This window comes from Scylla paramamosain, chromosome 23 (genome assembly GCF_035594125.1).
Source record: "Scylla paramamosain isolate STU-SP2022 chromosome 23, ASM3559412v1, whole genome shotgun sequence".
NCBI classification, from domain to species: domain Eukaryota; kingdom Metazoa; phylum Arthropoda; class Malacostraca; order Decapoda; family Portunidae; genus Scylla; species Scylla paramamosain.
Window position 1 is genome coordinate 15,401,053 of NC_087173.1, and position 21,194 is coordinate 15,422,246.

Here is a 21,194-nt window from a genome sequence, read left to right on the forward strand (position 1 = left end):
TCTCTCATCGTCTTTCTTTTCTTTTCTTCTTTGCTCCCATCATTATCCTTTTTTTTCTATACGAGGAATCGAATGAAGGAGGTGGGGAGGGATGGAGGCAGGCAATGAGAGAGCGAGGCCGGGGTCAAAACAGCCAAGTGGGGATGTGAGTGAACGAACCAATGAAGGATTAACTGAAGGGTCTAGAGCGCTGACCAAACAGCAGCAAGTAACACCGCATGACAGAAATACACAATCCAAGGCAAAACCAGAAAGAAAGAGGCTGAAAATACAATTGCCTATAAAATCATGAATGCACGAGGAAGGGAATGCAAGTATGAAGGAGAAAGAGAATAAAAGAGAATAAAGAGAATAAAAGAGAATAAAGGGAAGAGGGAAAGATGGAGACCAGGAGAGGAATGCGAGACTGAGGGAAAGGAAAAGGTGATGCATGGACGCGTGGGTGAGTGGGAGACGGAAAACATGACAGGTGGGAGGGGTTAAATGAAGGGAAGAGAAGGGAAACGGGAATAGAAAGACGAAAGAAACTAGATGCGAGGAGAGAGAGAGAGAGAGAGAGAGAGAGAGAGAGAGAGAGAGAGAGAGAGAGAGAGAGAGAGACAGGAGTAAATGACAAGGAAAATAAAGATAAGGAACGTAGAGAAGAAGAAGAAGAAGAAGAAGAAGAAGAAGAAGAAAAAGAAGAAGAAGAAGAAGAAGAAGAAGACAAACAACACACACACACACACACACACACACACACACACACACACACACATACACACACAGAATGACCTGACAGCTACGCATTGCGGCAGATAGGTCACCTAAGGAGGGGAGAAAAGAGTGGAAGAGGAGGTCAGGTCACGCCTTCACACATGCAGGAGGAACAAGAGGAGAAAGAAGAGAAAGAGGAAGAGGAGGAGGAGGAGGAGGAAGAGGATGACAATAACGTAACTGGTGCTATATATATTAACGGTAACATTCCATTGACGGTCCATCTCTCTCAGTACAAGGAGAAGGAAGCATGAAGGGTAATACGGCAGAAGGCTCCTCCCCACCTACCACTCCATTTCAAAACACACTGTATTGGACACACCGGGGAACATGTACAGTGGACCATGGGAAAACTGACAACCAACTCTCAATACAAATAGAGGAGGAGGAGGAGGAGGAGGAGGAGGAGGAAGGTTTCCATAAATTTTGACGAAGTATAGCAGTGTTATAGAACTGATGTGGCGATTCTCTCTCTCTCTCTCTCTCTCTCTCTCTCTCTCTCTCTCTCTCTCTCTCTCTCTCTCTCTCTCTCTCTCTCTCTCTCTCTCTCTCTCTCTCTCTCTCTCTCTCTCTCGTGTGTGTGTGTGTGTGTGTGTGTGTGTGTGTGCGTGTTAAGGAACATGTCATTATCTCTATTGGAGTGGAAGTGATTGGCGCTCTTTCATCATTCTTAAACTATTATCATTATTATCGTCCTATCTCATCTCCTCCTTCCTCCTCCTCCTCCTCCTCCTCCTCATCCTATTAATTTTCCTTGACAGATTCGTCCCTTCCCTTGGTGCAGACTACGAGTCATTTCCTTTCCTCTCAACCATCAGGGCGCCGTTTGCAAAATTTACTTTCCGATGAGATTTCAAGTTAATTTTCCCAACACTTTTTTTTTTCTATATACCTTAGCAATATTTTTTTGGAAGTGTGGTCTTGCTATTATGTGTTATTTCGTCGCCCTCTGTCTGTCTGTCTGTCTGTCTGTGTGTCTGGCATCGTTGATCATTAGCCGCCATTGTTTAATATTTCATGCCATTCTCTTCTCCAGCCAGTCAAGTGTTCTCGTAGAATTTTTTTGTAAATAATTGTTTCTACTTCGTTCCTTTATTACCTAATTTATTGTTTCTTGTATCTATTTGCCGTCTGTTTTATGTTTGTTTTTTTTATTCTCGGTTTCTTTCACCGTGTGTGTGTGTGTGTGTATGTGTGTGTGTGTGTGTGTGTGTGTGTGTGTGTGTGTGTGTGTGTGTGTGTGTGTGTGTGTGTGTGTGTGTGTGTGTGTGTGTGTGTGTGTGTGTGTGTGTGTGTGTGTGTGTGTGTGTGTGTGTGTATGTGTGTGTGTGTTAATGTAGGAAGGACACTGGCAACAGTGTCCTTGGAAGGCCAAGGGCAAGAAAAATCAATAAAAAAAATGCCCACTGAAATGCCAGTCCCATAAAAGAGTCAAAGCAGTGGTCAAAAATTGATGAACAAGTGTCTTGAAACCTCCCTCTTGAAGGAATTCCTATGAAGGAATTCATAGGAAGGTGGAAATACAGAAGCAGGCAGGGAATTCCAGAGTTTACCAGAGAAAGGGATGAATGATTGAGAGTACTGGTTAACTTTTGCGTTAGAGAGTTGGACAGAATAGGGGTGAGAGAAAGAAGAAAGTCTTGTGCAGCGAGCCCGCGGGAGGAGGGGGGGCATGCAGTTAGCAAGATCAGAAGAGCAGTTAGCATGAAAATAGCGGTAGAAGACAGCTAGAGATGCAACATTGCGGCGGTGAGAGAGAGGCTGAAGACAGTCAGTTAGAGGAGAGGGGTTGATGAGACGAAAAAGCTTTTGATTCCACCCTGTCTAGAAGATCAGTATGAGTGGAACCCCCTCAGACATGGACCCTCCATACATGGACGGATAAGGCCCTTGCACAGAGTTAGCAGCTGGGGGGAATGAGAAAAACTGGCGGAGACGTCTCAGAACACTTAACTTCATAGAAGCTGTTTTAGCTAGAGATGAGATGTGAAGTTTCCAGTTCAGATTATAAGTAAAGGACAGACCAAGGATGTTCAGTATAGAAGAGGGGGACAGTTGAGTGTCATTGAAGAAGAGGGGATAGTTATCTGGAAGGTTGTGTCGAGTTGATAGATGGAGGAATTGAGTTTTTGAGGCACTGAACAATACCAAGTTTGCTCTGCCCCAGTCAGAAATTTTAGAAAGATCAGAAGTCAAGCGTTCTGTGGCTTCCCTGCGTGATATATTTACCTCCTGAAGGGTTGGACGTCTACGAAAAGACGTGGAAAAGTGCAGGGTGGTATCATCAGCGTAGGAGTGGATAGGACAAGAAGTTTGGTTTAGAAGATCATTAATGAATAATAAGAAGAGAGTGGGTGACAGGACAGAACCCTGAGGAACACCACTGTTAATAGATTTAGGGGAAGAACAGTGACCGTCTACCACAGCAGCAATAGAACGGTCAGAAAGGAAACTTGAGATGAAGTTACAGAGAGAAGGATAGAAACCGTAGGAGGGTAGTTTGGAAATCAAAGCTTTGTGCCAGACTCTATCAAAAGTTTTTGATATGTCCAAGGCACAGTAAAAGTTTCACCAAAATCTCTAAAAGAGGATGACCAAGACTCAGTAAGAAAAGCCAGAAGATCACCAGTAGAGCGGCCTTGACGGAACCCATACTGGCGATCAGATAGAAGGTTGTGAAGTGATAGATGTTTAAGAATCTTCCTGTTGAGGATAGATTCAAAAACTTTAGATAGGCAGGAAATTAAAGCAATAGGACGGTAGTTTGAGGGATTAGAACGGTCACCCTTTTTAGGAACAGGCTGAATGTAGGCAAACTTCCAGCAAGAAGGAACGGTAGATGTTGACTGACAGAGCTGAAAGAGTTTGACTAGGCAAGGTGCAAGCACGGAGGCACAGTTTCGGAGAACAATAGGAGGGACCCCATCAGGTCCATAAGCCTTCCGAGGGTTTAGGCCAGCGAGGGCATGGAATACATCATTGCGAAGAATTTTAATAGGCAGCATGAAGTAGTCAGAGGATGGAGGAGAGGGAGGAACAAGTCCAGAATCGTCCAAGGTAGAGTTTTTTGCAAAGGTTTGAGCAGAGTTCAGCTTTAGAAATAGATGTTATAGTAGTGGTGCCATCTGGTTGAAATAAAGGAGGGAAAGAAGAAGAAGCAAAGTTATTGAAAATATTTTTGGCTAGATGCCAGAAGTCACGAGGGGATTTAGATCTTGAAAGGTTTTGACACTTTCTATTAATGAAGGAGTTTTTGGCTAGTTGGAGAACAGACTTAGCATGGTTCCGGGCAGAAATATAAAGTGCATGAGATTCTGGTGATGGAAGGCTTAAGTACCTCTTGTGGGCCACCTCTCTTTTTTTTTTTTTATGTAGGAAAGACACTGGCCAAGGGCAACAAAAATCCAATAAAAAAAATGCCCACTGAAATGCCAGTCCCATAAAAGGATCAAAGCAGTGGTCAAAAATTGATGAATAAGTGTCTTGAAACCTCCCTCTTGAAGGAATTCAAGTCATAGGAAGGTGGAAATACAGAAGCAGGCAGGGAGTTCCAGAGTTTACCAGAGAAAGGGATGAATGATTGAGAATACTGGTTAACTCTTGCGTTAGAGAGGTGGACAGAATAGGGGTGAGAGAAAGAAAGAGCCTCGTCTTGTGCAGCGAGGCTGTGGAAGGAGGGGAGGCATGCAGTTAGCAAGATCAGAAGAGCAGTTAGCATGAAAATATCGGTAGAAGACAGCTAGATATGCAACATTGCGGCAGTGAGAGAGAGGCTGAAGACAGTCAGTTAGAGGAGAGGAGTTGATGAGACGAAAAGCTTTTGATTCCACCCTGTCTAGAAGAGCAGTATGAGTGGAACCCCCCCAGACATGTGAAGCATACTCCATACATGGACGGATAAGGCCCTTGTACAGAGTTAGCAGCTCGTGGGGTGAGAAAAACTGGCGGAGACGTCTCAGAACACCTAACTTCATAGAAGCTGTTTTAGCTAGAGATGAGATGTGAAGTTTCCAGTTCAAATTATAAGTAAAGGACAGACCGAGGATGTTCAGTGTAGAAGAGGGGGACAGTTGAGTGTCATTGAAGAAGAGGGGATAGTTGTCTGGAAGGTTGTATCGAGTTGATAGATGCAGGAATTGAGTTTTTTGAGGCATTGAACAATACCAAGTTTGCTCTGCCCCAATCAGAAATTTTAGAAAGATCAGAAGTCAAGCATTCTGTGGCTTCCCTGCGTGATATGTTTACCTCGTGAAGGGTTGGACGTCTATGAAAAGACGTGGAAAAGTTCAGGGTGGTATCATCAGCGTAGGAGTGGATAGGACAAGAAGTTTGGTTTAGCAGATCATTAATGAATAATAAGAAGAGAGTGGATGACAGGACAGAACCCTGAGGAACACCACTGTTAATAGATTTAGGGAAAGAACAGTGACAGTCTACCACAGCAGCAATACAACGGTCAGAAAGGAAACTTGAGATGAAGTTACAGAGAGAAGGATAGAAACCGTAGTTTGGAAATCAAAGCTTTGTGCCAGACTCTATCAAAAGCTTTTGATATGTCCAAGGCAACAGCAAAAGTTTCACCAAAATCTCTAAAAGAGATTCAGTAAGAAAAGCCAGAAGATCACTAGTAGAGTGGCCTTGACGGAACCCATACTGGCGATCAGATAGAAGCTTGTGAAGTGATAGATGTTTAAGAATCTTCCTGTTGAGGATAGATTCAAAAACTTTAGATAGGCAGGAAATTAAAGCAATAGGACGGTAGTTTGAGGGATTAGAACAGTCACCCTTTTTAGGAACAGGTTGAATGTAGGCAAACTTCCAGCAAGAAGGAAAGGTAGATGTTGACAGACAGAGCTGAAAGAGTTTGACTAGGCAAGGTGCAAGCACGGAGGCACAGTTTCGGAGAACAATAGGAGGGACCCTATCAGGTCCATAAGCCTTCCGAGGGTTTAGGCCAGCGAGGGCATGGAAAACATCATTCCGAAGAATTTTAATAGGCAGCATGAAGTAGTCAGAGGATGGAGGAGAGGAAGGAACAAGCCCAGAATCGTCCAAGGTAGCGTTTTTAGCAAAGGTTTGAGCAAAGAGTTCAGCTTTAGAAATAGATGTGATAGCAGTGGTGCCATCTGGTTGAAATAGAGGAGGGAAAGAAGAAGAAGCAAAGTTATTGGAGATATTTTTGGCTAGATGCCAGAAATCACGAGGGGAGTTAGATCTTGAAAGGTTTTGACATTTTCTGTTAATGAAGGAGTTTTTGGCTAGTTGGAGAACAGACTTGGCATGGTTCCGGGCAGAAATATAAAGTGCATGAGATTCTGGTGATGGAAGGCTTAAGTACCTTTTGTGGGCCACCTCTCTATCATGTATAGCACGAGTACAAGCTGTGTTAAACCAAGGTTTAGAAGGTTTAGGACGAGAAAAAGAGTGAGGAATGTACGCCTTCATGCCAGACACTATCACCTCTGTTATGCGCTCAGCACACAAAGACGGGTCTCTGACATGGAAGCAGTAGTCATTCCAAGGAAAATCAGCAAAATACCTCCTCAGGTCCCCCCAACTAGCAGAGGCAAAACGCCAGAGGCACCTTTGCTTAGGGGGATTCTGAGGAGGGATTGGAGCGATAGGACAAGATATAGATATGATATTGTGATCGGAGGAGCCCAACGGAGAAGAAAGGGTGACAGCATAAGCAGAAGCATTAGAGGTCAGGAAAAGGTCAAGAATGTTGGGCGTATCTCCAAGACGGTCAGGAATACGAGTAGGATGTTGCACCAATTGCTCTAGGTCGTGGAGGATGGCAAAGTTGTAGGCTAGTTCACCAGGATGGTCAGTGAAGGGAGAGGAAAGCCAAAGCTGGTGGTGAACATTGAAGTCTCCAAGAATGGAGATCTCTGCAAAAGGGAAGAGGGTCAGAATGTGCTCCACTTTGGAAGTTAAGTAGTCAAAGAATTTCTTATAATCAGAGGAGTTAGGTGAGAGGTATACAGCACAGATAAATTTAGTATGAGAGTGACTGTAGTCGTAGCCAGATGGTGGAAAACTTGGAAGATTCAAGAGCGTGGGCACAAGAACAGGTTAAGTCATTGTGCACATAAACGCAGCATCCAGCTTTGGATCGAAAATGAGGATAGAGAAAATAAGAGGGAACAGAAAAGGAGCTACTGTCAGTTGCCTCAGACACCTGAGTTTCAGTGAGGAAAAGAAGATGAGGTTTAGAAGAGGAGAGGTGGTGTTCTACAGATTGAAAATTAGATCTTAGACCGCGAATGTTGCAGAAGTTAATGAAGAAAAAGTTGAGGGGGGTGTCAAGACACTTAGGGTCGTCGACAGAAAGGCAGTCCGAACTGGGGACATTTATGGTCCCTTCCCCAGATGGGGACTCTGGGGCTGGTGTAGGAGTCGCCATGATGATTTTGAAATTTTTGAGTGAAGGGTGTGTGTGTTATTAGGTGCTTGTAGTTTTGTGTGGAGGAAGAGAGTTGTCTTTAGAGGGCAGGCTGTGACTGCCCCCTTGTGTTGTAAGACACAAAGGGAAACGTTCAGTGAGGTCACAGCTGGGTTTAATGATAAGTTCACAGCACCCCCTGAACAGTGCTTTAGACCTCATTGGGAGTAATTATCGTTTCGGCAGGTGTCTACTGCCTTCTCCTTGTATAACCATCATGTATAGCACGAGAACAAGCTGTGTTAAACCAAGGTTTCGAAGGTTTAGGTCGAGGAAAAGAGTGAGGAATGTACACCTCCATGCCAGACACTATCATCTGTGGTATGTGCTCAGCACACAAAGACAGGTCTCTGACACGGAAGCAGTAGTCATTCTAAGGAAAATCAGCAAAATACTTCCTCAGATCCCCACAACTAGCAGAGGCAAAACGCCAGAGGCACCTTTCTTTAGGGGGATCCTGAGGAGGGATTGGAGCGATAAGACAAGATACAGATATGAGATTGTGATCGGAAGAGCCCAATGGAGAAGAAAAGGTGACAGCATGAGCAGAAGGATTAGAGGTCAGGAAAAAGGTCAAGAATGTTGGGCGTATCTCCAAGATGGTCAGGAATATGAGTAGGGTGTTGCACCAATTGCTCTAGGTCGTGGAGGATAGCAAAGTTGAAGGCTAGTTCACCAGGATGGTCAGTGAAGGGAGAGGAAAGCCAAAGCTGGTGGTGAACATTGAAGTCTCCAAGAATGGAGATCTCTGCAAAAGGGAAGAGGGTTAGAATGTGCTCCACTTTGGAAGTTAAGTAGTCAAAGAATTTCTTATAGTCAGAGGAGTTAGGTGAGAGATATACAGCACAGATAAATTTAGTTTGAGAGTGACTCTGTAGTCATAGCTAGATGGTGGAAAACTCAGAAGATTCAAGAGCGTGGGCACAAGAGCAGGTTAAGTCATTGCGCACATAAATGTAACATCCAGCTTTGGATCGAAAATGAGGATAGAGAAAGTAGGAGGGAACAGAAAAGGGGCTACTGTCAGTTGCCTCAGACACCTGAGTTTCAGTGAGGAGAAGAAGATGAGGTTTAGAAGAGGAGAGGTGGTGTTCTACAGATTGAAAATTAGATCTCAGACCACGAATGTTGCGGAAATTAATGAAGAAAAAGTTGAGGGGGTGTCAAGACACTTAGGGTCATCGACAGAAAGGCAGTCGGACCTGGGGACATTTATGGTCCCCTCCCCAGATGTGGACTCCGAGGCTGGTGTAGGAGTTGTCATGATGATTTTGAAATTTTTGAGTGAAGGGTGTGTGTGTTATTAGGTGCTTGTAGTTTTGTGTGGAGGAAGAGAGTTGTCTTTAGAGGGCAGGCTGTGACTGCCCCCTTGTGTTGTGAGACACAAAGGGAAACGTTCAGTGAGGTCACAGCTGGGTTTAATGATAAGTTCACAGCACCCCCTGAACAGTGCTTTAGACCTCACTGGGAGTAATTATCATTTCAACAGGTGTCTACTGCCTCCTCCTCACAGGTACATGCTTGTGCTGTACCATAATTTCACCTTTCTTTAGAACTTTGGATTTTACTTCTTGAGGAAGCATTGTTCTGTTGAATCTCACAGGGCTTACTGCATCTGTTTTAGTAGCAAGTAGAATTTCAAACAATTTTGGTGATGAATAGAAGTTATCAACTCCCAGAATGTAGCCCTGATTCAGAAGAGACTGCATTAGTCTCAAAGCTATTTTAGTAGGCTTTGTCAGTGTTTTCACTTTCTCATCTGACAAATCTATTTCAAATTCATAGTTTGTTCCTTTTCCAGTATAGACAAAAAGATCCCAAACTTATCCAATATCAGACTCAGCTAGAATGTAACTCTCAGTGCCAAATCTAGCTTGTTGTAGTGGAATGTATCTCTTCCGCTTAAGCTTACCTTTCCAAAGTAGGAAAGACCCATCAATGTTAACATTTTGCTTTGGAACATAAGATGACTTAAATCTTTGTTTAAGAATGTCCAGAACCTTGAATTTATATGTAGGATCACTGTCATGTTCTTTGTCAATGAAATGCAAGTATTTTAGCTGAAGAGCAAATCTGTCTTGTTGTACATTTTCCAAAAAAAAGGAGTAGACATTAGTTGGTTGGTTGAGTGATAAGAATAGATGGTTTTCTCATAATTCCTTATAAAAGCAGCAATCCAAGGAATGCATACATTTCTCCTCTATTAGTGTCTCTTCAATAAATCTCTACTTTTTCTCCTCATTTTGTCTTTCCTTCTTTTCTCTACACAGACTTTTGCTGCATTTTTATTGGTTTCTGATACAATCAGATCCAGTAGCTCATCATCAAACAGAGCATGAAGTTATTTCCAAAGGTGACTGGTCATCTTCCAGGATAACTTTTACACCACTGTCTCCCATAAAGGGAAAATGTTCTCTTTTTACAGATGATTGATTTTGCCATTTATATTGGATATCATCATCAGCCTCCCCTTCTTCCTCAACATCAGACTGGCCATCTGGCTCAACTTCAGGCTCTGATTCTCTATCAGTGTCAGAACTAATGCTATATGAGTCAGAATCATCAAATTCATCCAAAAAATTATCATCTACATCTTGCAGCAGCAAAGCCATTATATCTTCTGGTTTTACTGGTCTCTTTCTCTTGGACATAATATTAACTTATGAGGAAAAGAGAAATTAATAAAAAGATGCAAGAATCCCTAGAGTGTTAGCTGTGGTGCTATGCATGTCAGCCACTGACAAAGGACAGGCAGTATCTGTCACTGACTGGCATTCTTGGTTGGTATCTGGATACTGAGCAGGCCTAAGATGCCAAATAGAACTTTTTTTTAAATACTTGTGTTAAGAGAAAAGAAGCATGTATATTTAGATGCTGTTACAACCTACTGCAGTCATATGGGAGCACACATTTATATGGAGATGCACTGACAAATAGCACCATTTTTTAAACATCTATATATAGATCCTCTGCTGAGAAAGAATTGAGTATCAGAGGTCGGCTTGGAAGAAAGTTTCAAGTGGGGTTCCACAGGGTTCTGTGTGGCAGCTTTGTGATGGGACAGGGATTTGTGGTCATAACATATATATATATATATATATATATATATATATATATATATATATATATATATATATATATATATATATATATATATATATATATATATATATATATGATTTATATCTAATGATAAATTCAGCTAACTTTTCCACCTCAACCGTGCATAAACACTACCTCCCACACGGGAAAACAAGTGCACCTGCTTGCAACAGCCAAACACTGCATCACTGGAACTGTGGAGTGTATAGCTCCATGTAAAGATTTTTGTATTTTTTGCATGAATGAGAGGATGGCTACTGATGTCAAGCATTAGGATTATTGATAATAATAATATCAAATATAATGTACAAGTACGAGTATAAAGATAAAAGAAAATGGAAGGGAAAAAGAATCCCAACATTGTATGTTTTTGAGTGAAAGTAAGTGTTGTGGTTCCACTGTGTCTATACATGAGCTGCCACTGCTCCTTCATCACAAATTTATTCTTGGCTGTTCAGTTGCAGCAGTAGTTAATAGATGACCACTGTTCCTTTCTTAAGCGAATCAGTAGTGGTGTTCCACAGGACTATACTCGTACTTCCACTCACTCTTGTCTATTATTTATTGATGATCTAAATCTTACTCACCCTCCTAATCACTTTAATGCTTAAGACTCTATTCTGCATTTTTTTTACATTATTTTCCAGATGTGTAATTCTGCAAGAATTAGAAAATTCACAAGTGGATGCCACATGATTTTACTAGATTCTCTCATATTTCAGATTGGGGCAAAACAAACCTTTCATTCAATGCCTTAAAAGCTCTTATCCTCTCCATATTCACTCAGCACAGTCTTCCAAGCAACAAAACTTTGCCCCTCTTCAACATTAAACATTATTGATTTGTCTGCTAAAATTCAGTTGGAAATTTCATATCTCTTCTCTTTCCGAAACAGACTCTGAGGAGCTAGGTGTCCTGTATTATCTCTGTTAGCTTTTTTCCTCCTCACAGTTCTTCACTTTATTCCGGAAACTTATTCACTCCTGTATGGAGTACGTCTCTCACATGTGTGGGGAGGCTCCACTCACACAGGGTAGTCAAAAGCTTTATGCCTCATTGATCCCCTATCTTCTCACTGACTCTTTAACCTCTCTCACTTTGTCCCATTGTTGTATCTCTTGCTATCTTGTACTGCTATTCTCACACTAGGTTCTCTTCTGAACTTGCTTACCACATGTCTTCCCCTCCACTGCACAAGAATCTCTACTTACTCTCACTAATGCAAGTTCATTCTTTAATTCCCTTCCCTGGAAGACACTGGAACTCTGGCTGTAACTGCAACTTGACTTAAATGAAGGAGTTTCATGTAATCTCCAAACCTGAACTGGCTCTTGTTTATGTATTCCTTTTTTTCCTTTCATTGAAAAGACAATTAGCAAGATTTTTTCCTGAATTTTTACCCATAGATCTTCCTTCCTTATAAAAAAAAGGTATTTTCATATTTATATTTTCTAATAAACAAAAGGCTTTGAGTTTTTTTCAGTCATCTTACTTTGGACTTTATAGCATATTCATTAATGTGAAATAATGCTGTGAGTAACATAGCATTGTTCTTGATTAAAACTGAATGAAAGGATGAGTTTATGTCTAAAAGTTTTGACAGAGCCAAGGAAATATTCCCATTCTGAAGCATTATTGACATGCACAAGCAGTAAATCTCAGTCTTATAAGTAAAGTATATCTGTAGTGACCATCACAGCAATAATTTTGTTTAAATAACAAATTAGTCTTGGTGAAGGGCTTGCCATATGGTAGGATGCCCAGCAAAACTTCCTGGATAGTGTGGCAACACTTCATATATATATGTCTGCAAATGGAGATTCTTCCTTCTCTGGACTTTATATTATGATGGTGTAAACTGAGTTGTTATATTCATGTGTAAAAGACATAGCCATCTTGTCACTGTACTACATTAACTGTGCAATTATATTAGTATCAGAGTCTCTATGAATCTACATTTTTTTCCTGTGCCTTCAGAGTCATAGTGCTGAGTACTTCAAGGGTGTCTTCATAGTGCTGGAACGCTGCTGGTTCTTTTTCACTCCTATAGATCACACTGGACTGGAGCCACAGTGTGCCTGCACTTCTGGTGGGCTGTTGGTCTTTCACACAGACTATATTTCTTTCAAAAGTTTATGTTTTGGTCCTTTAGCATGGTGCTGAAGCTTTTGTCATTTAGCATTCATGCAGTATTTGATTTTAATATTTCACCAATGTTATTTAGTATGTTCTGAATACTTGGAATATAATTACTGTGATACATTCTTACTAATTTATATGTGTTGATATAAGTTTTTATTAAAGTCATAAACAAGTTTTTCTTACCTGATAATTATCTTAACTTGCTTCCTTTCATATAAAAACAAATATTTCAACTTTAACAGATTTGATCCCTTCCCTGCAGAGTACCTGTCCCTTAAGAAGACTCTCTCCAACCTCAAGCTGCCAACAGAAGGCCTCATTGCCAAGTATTACCAGGAGCGCCATGAGGAGCTCCTGCAAACACACTCCTGCACTGCTGAGCTGGTAGTGAGGGTCAGTGATGTGTGAGTCTTCGTGTGTGGCTTAACATTTGCATTTCAAAAGTGCCAGTATAAACTAAGCACAAAAGTGACGCATTAAATCTCCTTTGTAAACTGCACAAGTAAAATCAGACCATTTCTTTAGGGAGACGTCTGATTGGGAGAAAAAAAAAAGACCTGTTGTGAAAAAAATTATGGTAGGCATACATATTCCCAATTATTTCACAAAGATTTATGGCAAAACATGCAGTACTTTCTGTTTAAATCCCATTTAAATGTCTCATACTCAGCCACATGCTTTTGTTTACATCAGTAGCGTGTGCCATTTTTTCCAAAAAGTATAAAAAATTGATGAAATCTTTTGATTTTTTGTGTGAATATGTTTGGTGACACTTAAAGGGAAGTCTGAGTAAGTGGTACTCTCAGCTCAGTGCTGTGTGACACACTGTGCAGCAGCGAGAGTTTTTACCATGTATGGAGTTAGTGAAGCGGCATGCTGTGCATCATAGTCAAGTCTGGGGTGTGGACATTTCATGGTGATGACGTGTGCACCGACATGTGGTGGTTCAGTTGGATTCTGACAAGAAAGGAGGGTACAGCTCACTCTCTCATTCATTGCTTATGACAGACCAAAACATTGAGTGGACCTGTGGGAACATTCAGCTGTTCATTGAACTTTTGAAAGAGTATCCATGCCAGTAGCAAGTTAGAAATGAAAACTACAAGAACAAGGCAATGAAGAGTGCAAGTCTAGATGCAAATTGTAGAATTAAATCACAGGCATTCTGATGTAGTTCTTAAAATCATCATTGCATTCTCTTTCAAGTTCAGAGAAAATTTGTGTAAAACTTCCCTTTATGCTCTGCCTAGAAATCCATTCTTTGCACCAAACCTTCCTTTCCTTCCTTTGTTTCAACTCTGTGCAAGCCGACTCACAAGCAGCTGAAATGCCACCAGCTAGCATGGCAGCACGGCAGCATGCTGGGCAGTGTCCGCTATAGTGTGGATGTTTAACCCCCCCCAGCCCTAATCCCCTCCTAATGCTGCATCATGTAGCATGGCATGAGGCATAGTGTAGAAACACCTTCAGTCTCAGTGGCTTGTCAGCCTTAATTGAGAGAGGATGTGTGTCACTTCCTTGGAAGCACCACATGACTATCTTGTCCTATTTCCTGCATTTCTGAGGATGTCCAGGCATGCAAAGTTGAATATGAAAGTGGTGCATTTTGAGGAAAACCTGGCAATAATGAGAAGTGTGGTAGCTCTGAAACACCTAGGCTATGATGAGGTAATACCACATCACAGAAGGGCATGAGGTGGGAACTAAGAGCCACTCAAGCAAAAAAACATCACTTTCAAAGTATTTTTATAACATACAAATATATAAAGGAATGATGTAGCAACACAGACAGTGTAATAATAAAGTGTAATGATGACTAATAATGATGAGTAATGGAAATGTTTAGGAGCCTGTATCTCAAAACAACATATTTGCTAATATAAATGCCTGAAACAGCCTTTACTTCACAGATTCCCATCAGATCTTCAGGATTGTTAAAATTCATGAAGAATCAATTGCCGTAAGTTGAAAATTGTGAGTAAATACTTTTTTCTCAAATTCAGTGATAAGAATCAAAATTTCAAACGTGATCAGTTAAAGATCAATAGTGTACCTACACATGTGGCACAATATCACATGCAAATATAGGTTTTTTTTTTTTTGAGTTTTAGAATTTTGAAAAGGGGTCTTAATTTTTCAAAAATTTTTGAAGATTTAAAGAGGTCCTATAAATGCTATGACCTACCACTGTAGAAAATTTTGTGTAAAACAAATAAATAGAATGGCAAACCCATCATGCTGGACATCCCCCTTAATTCCTCTCTCATTGTGCTCTTTAATCCTTTCATTATTAAACAGTTGTTGTATACACTCAAAACATTTTAGACACTTGTATTGCAATCTCTTAAATAGTTCTGCAACCAAGAGTAGACAAATTTGATCTGTTCTTTTCCCATGTGTTCATGAAAACACTTCAGTATCTTAAATAATGAGGCTTTAATTTGGGTTGATTGTGTGGCACAGGCACTTATTGTCCCTACACATATCACAACAACCTCTCTTGACCACCTATGATTGATGATTGGTCATTTCTCTTTTACTGAAATGTGTAGTCTCCTTTATAGTCTGTGTGGCATTAGCTACTCCAGTATACGAGTATACACAGATGCCATACACAGATGGACCATCATGCATGGCTCTCTGTTTGAAGTCAAGAGGTGCCAGGATCAAGCATCAGATGTCAGCAAAATACCAAATGATGCTTAAAATGTGTCAGTGTGATACAGGCTTTAAATGTTTTTTTTTATTTTTTTTTTTCATTTTCTTTTGTGGTTATTTGTAAAGTTGTATTTACCTAGTTGCATTTATGTAGTTGTAATGTATGGGTGGGGAGCTATGCTTGTGCTGTCCCATCTTTGTATCTTGTGGTGTCTAACATGGCCTTAAATTCATGTATCATCTCTGCACATACTACTCTCTCATCCAGTCCATTCCATACATCCATTACTCTGTGGGGAAAGCTATTCATTTTCATATTCCTTCTGTATCTTTTTTAATCTTACTTGCATGTCTTCTTGTATCTCTCATGTCCACCTTTTTAGGTCTTCTCTATCCACCACTCTTTTTCTTGACCTAAACCTTCCAAACCTTGCTTTAACATTATCTCAATCATGCTATACATGATAGAGAGGTGGCCCACAAAAGGTACTTAAGCCTTCCATTACTAGAATCTCATGCACTTTATATTTCTGCCCAGAACCATGCCAAGTCTTTTCTCTATCTAGCCAAAAGCTCCTTCATTAATAGAAAGTGTCAAAATCTTTCAAGATCCAATTCCCCTCGTGACTTCTGACATCTAGCCAAAAATATCTCCAATAACTTTTTTTCTTCTTTCCCTCCTTTATTTCAGCCAGATGTCACCACTGCTATCACATCAATCTCTAAAGCAGAACTCTTCACTCAAACCTTTGCTAAAAACTCTACCTTGGATGATTCAAGCCTTGTTCCTCCCTCTCCTCCACCCTCTGACTACTTCATGCCACCTATTAAAATTCTTCGCAATGATGTTTTCATTGCCCTTGCTGGCCTAAAATTCCCGGAAGGCTTATGGACTTGATGGGGTCCTTCCTATTGTTCTCCGAAACTGCACCTCTGTGCTTGCACCTTGCTTAATCAAATTCTTTTAACCCTGTTTGCCAACATCTACCTTTCCTTCTTGCTGGAAATTTGCCTTCATTCAGCCTGTTCCTAAAAAGGATGACCATTCTAATACCGTCCTATTGCTTTAATTTCTTGCCTATCTAAAGTTTTTGAATCCATCCTCAGCAGGAAGATTCTTAAACATCTATCACTTCATAACCTTCTATTTGATCGCCAGTATGGCTTCTGTCAAGGCCACTCTACTGGTGATCTTCTGGCTTTCCTTACTGACTCTTGGTCATCCTCTTTTAGAGATTTTGGTGAAACTTTCGCTGTTGTTTTAGACATATGAAAAGCTTTTGATAGAGTCTGGCACAAAGCTTTGATTTCTAAACTACCCTCCTACAGCTTCTATCCTCTCTATAACTTCATCTCAAGTTTCATTTCTGACCATTTTATTGCTGCTGTGGTAGACGGTCACTGTTCTTCTCCTAAATCTATTAACAGGGGTGTTCCTCAGGGTTCTGTCTTGTCACCCACTCTCTTCCTATTATTCATCAACGATCTTCTAAACCAGACTTCTTGTCCTATCCACTCCTACACTGATGATACCATCCTGCACTTTTCCACATCTTTTCACAGATGTCCAACTGTTCAGGAAGTAAATAGTTCACACAGGGAAGCAACAGAATGCTTGACTTCTGATCTCTCTAAAATTTCTGATTGGGGCAGAGCAAACTTGGTATTGTTCAATGCCTCAAAAACTCAATTCCTCCATCTATCAACTTGATACAACCTTTCAGACAACTACTTCTTCAATGGCACTCAACTGTCCCCTCTTCTACACTGAACATCCTTAGTCTGTCCTTTTCTTATAATCTAAACTGGAAACTTCACATCTCATCTCTAACTAAAACAGCTTCTATGAAGCTAGGCGTTCTGAGATGTCTCTCCCAGTTTTCCTCACCCTCCCAGCTGCTAACTCTGTACAAGGGCCTTATCTGTCTATGTATGGAGTATGCTTCACATGTCTGGGGAGGCTCCACTCATACCATTCTTTTAGACAGGGTGGAAAGTTTTTTTGTCTCATCAACTCCTGTTCTCTGACTGTCTTCAGCCTTTTTCTTATCACTGCAATGTTGCATCTCTAGCTATCTTTCCACTATTTTCATGCTAATTGCTCTTCTGATCTTGCTAACTGCATGCCTCCTCTCCTCCCATGGCCTCACTGCACAAGACTTTCTTCTTTCTCTCACCCCTATTCTGTCCACCTCTCTAATGCAAGAGTTAACCAGTATTCTCAGTCATTCATCCCTTTCTCTGATAAACTCCTGCCTGCTTTTGTATTTCCAACTTTCTATAACTTGAACTCCTTCTAGAGGGAGGTTTCAAGACACTTATCCTTCAATTTTTTACTACAGCTTCAGACCCTATTCAGGGACCGGCAATTCAGTGGGCTTTTTTTTTTTATGTTTTTTTGTTGCCCTTGGCCATTGTCCTTCCTACATAAAAAAAAAAATCTTCATGATTCTATAAATTACTATTAAGTCTCATCTTTTCCTTCTGTTCCAGCATTGTTAATTCCAGTTTTGATGGCTTTTTCTCATACATTTCTGACAAGCTTGGAGCCAAATATTTTCGTTGCTCTTTGAATCCTTTCAAGTTTCCTTATGCTTCTTTTTGTGCTTGGTGACAACATTGCTGCTGCATATTCCAATCTCGGCCTTATCAGAGTGATGATCAGTTTCTTTACCATTTTTTCATCCTTGTGAGTAAATGCCCACTTACATCCTATTTTTCAATAGGATGTAAGTCTCTCCAACAATTTTATTTACAGCTTCTCAGGTGTCATGTTGTCTGATATGAATACTCCCAGATCTCTTTCTGATTTTGATTGCATTATGATCTCTCCTCCAAGTTTATGTTGCCTTGAAATCCTCTGCTTGCTCTTTCCAAACTCCATTTCACTGCATTTCTTGATGTTGAACTCCATTTCCCATTTGCAGGTCCATTCCCAAACTTTATCAAGGTCTTGTTGCAACATTTCACAGTCACCCTTGTTACTCACTCTTATTAATAGTTTAGCATTGTCAGCAAAGAGACTTGTATAACTATTCATTCCTTCATCTATGCTATTAATATATACTGAAAACATAAATGGGGCTAATACTGGTCCCTGTGGACTCCACTGATAACTTCCTTCCTTCCTTGTCTCTAATTATCACTCTCATTTCCCTGTCTTTCAGAAACTCACTCATCCAATCCAGCAGCTTTCTTTGCACTCCTTTTATGATATCTAGTTTCCTTAGCAGTCTTTTTGTGTGGCACTTTATCAAAAACCTTCTTTAAATTGAGGAATACACAGCCCATCCATCCCTTTTTTTAATTATATCTATTATTCTAGAGTAGAAATGTATCAGATTTGTGGTATATGATTTATTTTTTCTAAATCTTAATTGTCTTGTGGTCAGTGTGCTGTTCACTTCCAGGTGTTTAGTCCATCTGTCTTTAATAACTTTTCACAAATCTTGGCCACCACACTTGTTAGGGATACTGGGTCTTCTTTGTCACCTCCTTTATACATATATATTGGTACAATATTTGCTTTTTTCTGGTCTCTTGGGACTTTTCTTCCTTTAGTAAACTCTTTATAATGCTATGTATTTTATCTGCCAGCTCCTTGCTACATTCTTTTAATATTCAGTTTGCAATTCTGTCTGGTCCATGTGACTTCCTCATGTCCAACTCTCCCATTAACTTTTTAATTTTACAGACTGTGACCTCTATATCCCCCCATAGGAACTGATCTTTCTTGCTCCTGTCCTTTCTCACCCAAGTCACTCTCCCTTATAAAGACTACTTGGAAGTGCACATACATAATCTCAGCCATTTTCAAATTGTCCTCATACTCCAGTTCATCTCTACATAATTTGTTTATTTCTTATTTATTTTCCAATTTGCCATTCACATATCTATTGAAGAGTTTTGGTTGATTTTTACAATTGTCAGTTATGTTCTTTTGTTCTTCCCTATATATTTCCATATATTAATTTCTTACACTTGTATATTCCAACCACCTCTTCAGATGTCTCCTTCTCCTCCATCTCTTCCATGCTCTGTCTCTTCTATCCTTTGCCACATCACACTTCCTGTTTAAATACTCTTTAATTTTGGTCTCTTGTTTTAATTTTGGTACATGTTGTTGCACTCCCAGTTTATAGATTTCCAACAGGAGCTTCCACTTGTGCTCTACACCCATTTCTGATATGAAAAAGTTGCTTAATTCTGTCTATATGAAATATTTTCTGAGTTCTTCAAAGTCTGTTTTGCTATAAACTAATCTCCCTTCCTTGTGCTCTTGTTTTTTTTAAATGATACATCTTTCAGTTCCACTTCAATCAGTATGTGGTCACTCTTGCCAGTAGGGTGATTGCATGTAACTTCTGTGACTATCTTGGGCTCCTTGGTGGTCAAGTTGGGATGGTTGATCATTATTGCTTTATCTGGTGTTTTGCTGAACCCAGTGTCATTGTGTTCTCCATAAACATATGTACATCAGTAAAGCTCAATTTTTTTGTTGCATTCTTCATCACATTCCTTTTTTCCTCAGGCATTTTTCATGAGAAGCGGGAAATTGGTCATAGAAGTTATTATGGCTAGGAATATAGTTGGGACCTCCAGGAAACTGCCAGACACTCAGGTGACAGTGAAGCTGGTGCCCAATGAATGATTCCAAAGTGGCCTTATTGCCAAGACAAAGATTCACCGCAAGACTGACACCCCAGTTTTTGATGAAAAATTTGAGGTGTAAGTTAAGTTTGTGCTATTACCCTTTTGTAGGTAGATGTGTTTCATGCAGGGACTGACATTAAGATTTTCATCAAGTTTTTGAGGGGAACTTGAAGGGCAATGTCATCATTGATTAGACTTTGAACTCTGAAAAATTTAATACCATGTGAGACTGATAATGTGTGTAAAGGGTTTATTTAGTAAGGTTTGTCCATATTTGTTTCAGTGTTGTTTGTCCAGCTGATGGTGGACTGAAGACTGGCTACCTGCACTTTTTATTGAAATCCCATTACTTGCTACAGAGTCATGTCATTGGGGAGGCAGTGCTGCCCCTTGACAAAGTCCCTTCACTAGATTTCGCAGAGGCCAGTGATGTAAAAAATCAGTTCCTGAATATGAATGTGGCAAAAAATAGTGATGGTAAGTTTTTCAGGTGTGTCTGTTTATGTGGTCATTAGTTAGGCAAAATGGAATTGGGTCAAGATCTGCATGCTGCATACTGTTTTGCTCAACATGTTTGCAATCCAGGAAGTTGGGCAGTCTGAACTAGACATGATTTAGTTTGTCATGAAACTAATTTTATGATCTGATTTCCTGGGGCTTCATTGGGAGAGATCTGCTTTGCTTGTGTGACATTTTCTTTTCAGTGAAGGAAGGTTGGCCAAGTAGTATATGAGAAAAAAAAAAAAAAAATTGAACGGAGAGAAGATAAATTTTTGGTGGTGCTTAGTGGATGCCAATGTTTTATGCATGGGACTTGCATTAACATATTTGAGATGGAAGTCTGGATCTATCAAATTGCAACATCTACATACAAGTAGGTGGCTATCCACAACAGACACTTGCCAAATAAAGAAGTCATAGAAAAAGGCAAAAACAGCAACTGTCTCTTTCATACCCTTCACCTAAATACCATGTAACTGCTGATTAACCTGAATGGGATCATGGCCCAGGAAGGTAAGGAGGACAGGACACGTAGCACTCACTGTCAGATAATTCCATGTATGGCCAGTTGGGGTCTGAATGAGACAGGAGGAGGGGAAGAAGAAAACTAAGGGTGGGATCAGAACATTGGCATTCACTCATTGCCATCAAAATTGATTTTTCACTGTTGAAAAAACCCCTTTTGATGGCCACTTTGTGGATGCCAATGTGGAGGTGGTCAAGGAAGACACCAGCCTGGGACATGTGCTCACCAAACAAGAAGACTGAAAATCCACAGCTGCAATTTAAGCAGCAGAAGGACGTCTCCAAGAGGCAAACACTGATAAGATCAACTTTATGGGGAAACTGCAAGAATGATCCCTAACAAGATGAAGAAAATCCACACTAATGTCCCACACACAAAGGGCCACAGGTCCGTAAGTTATGGATAACCAAA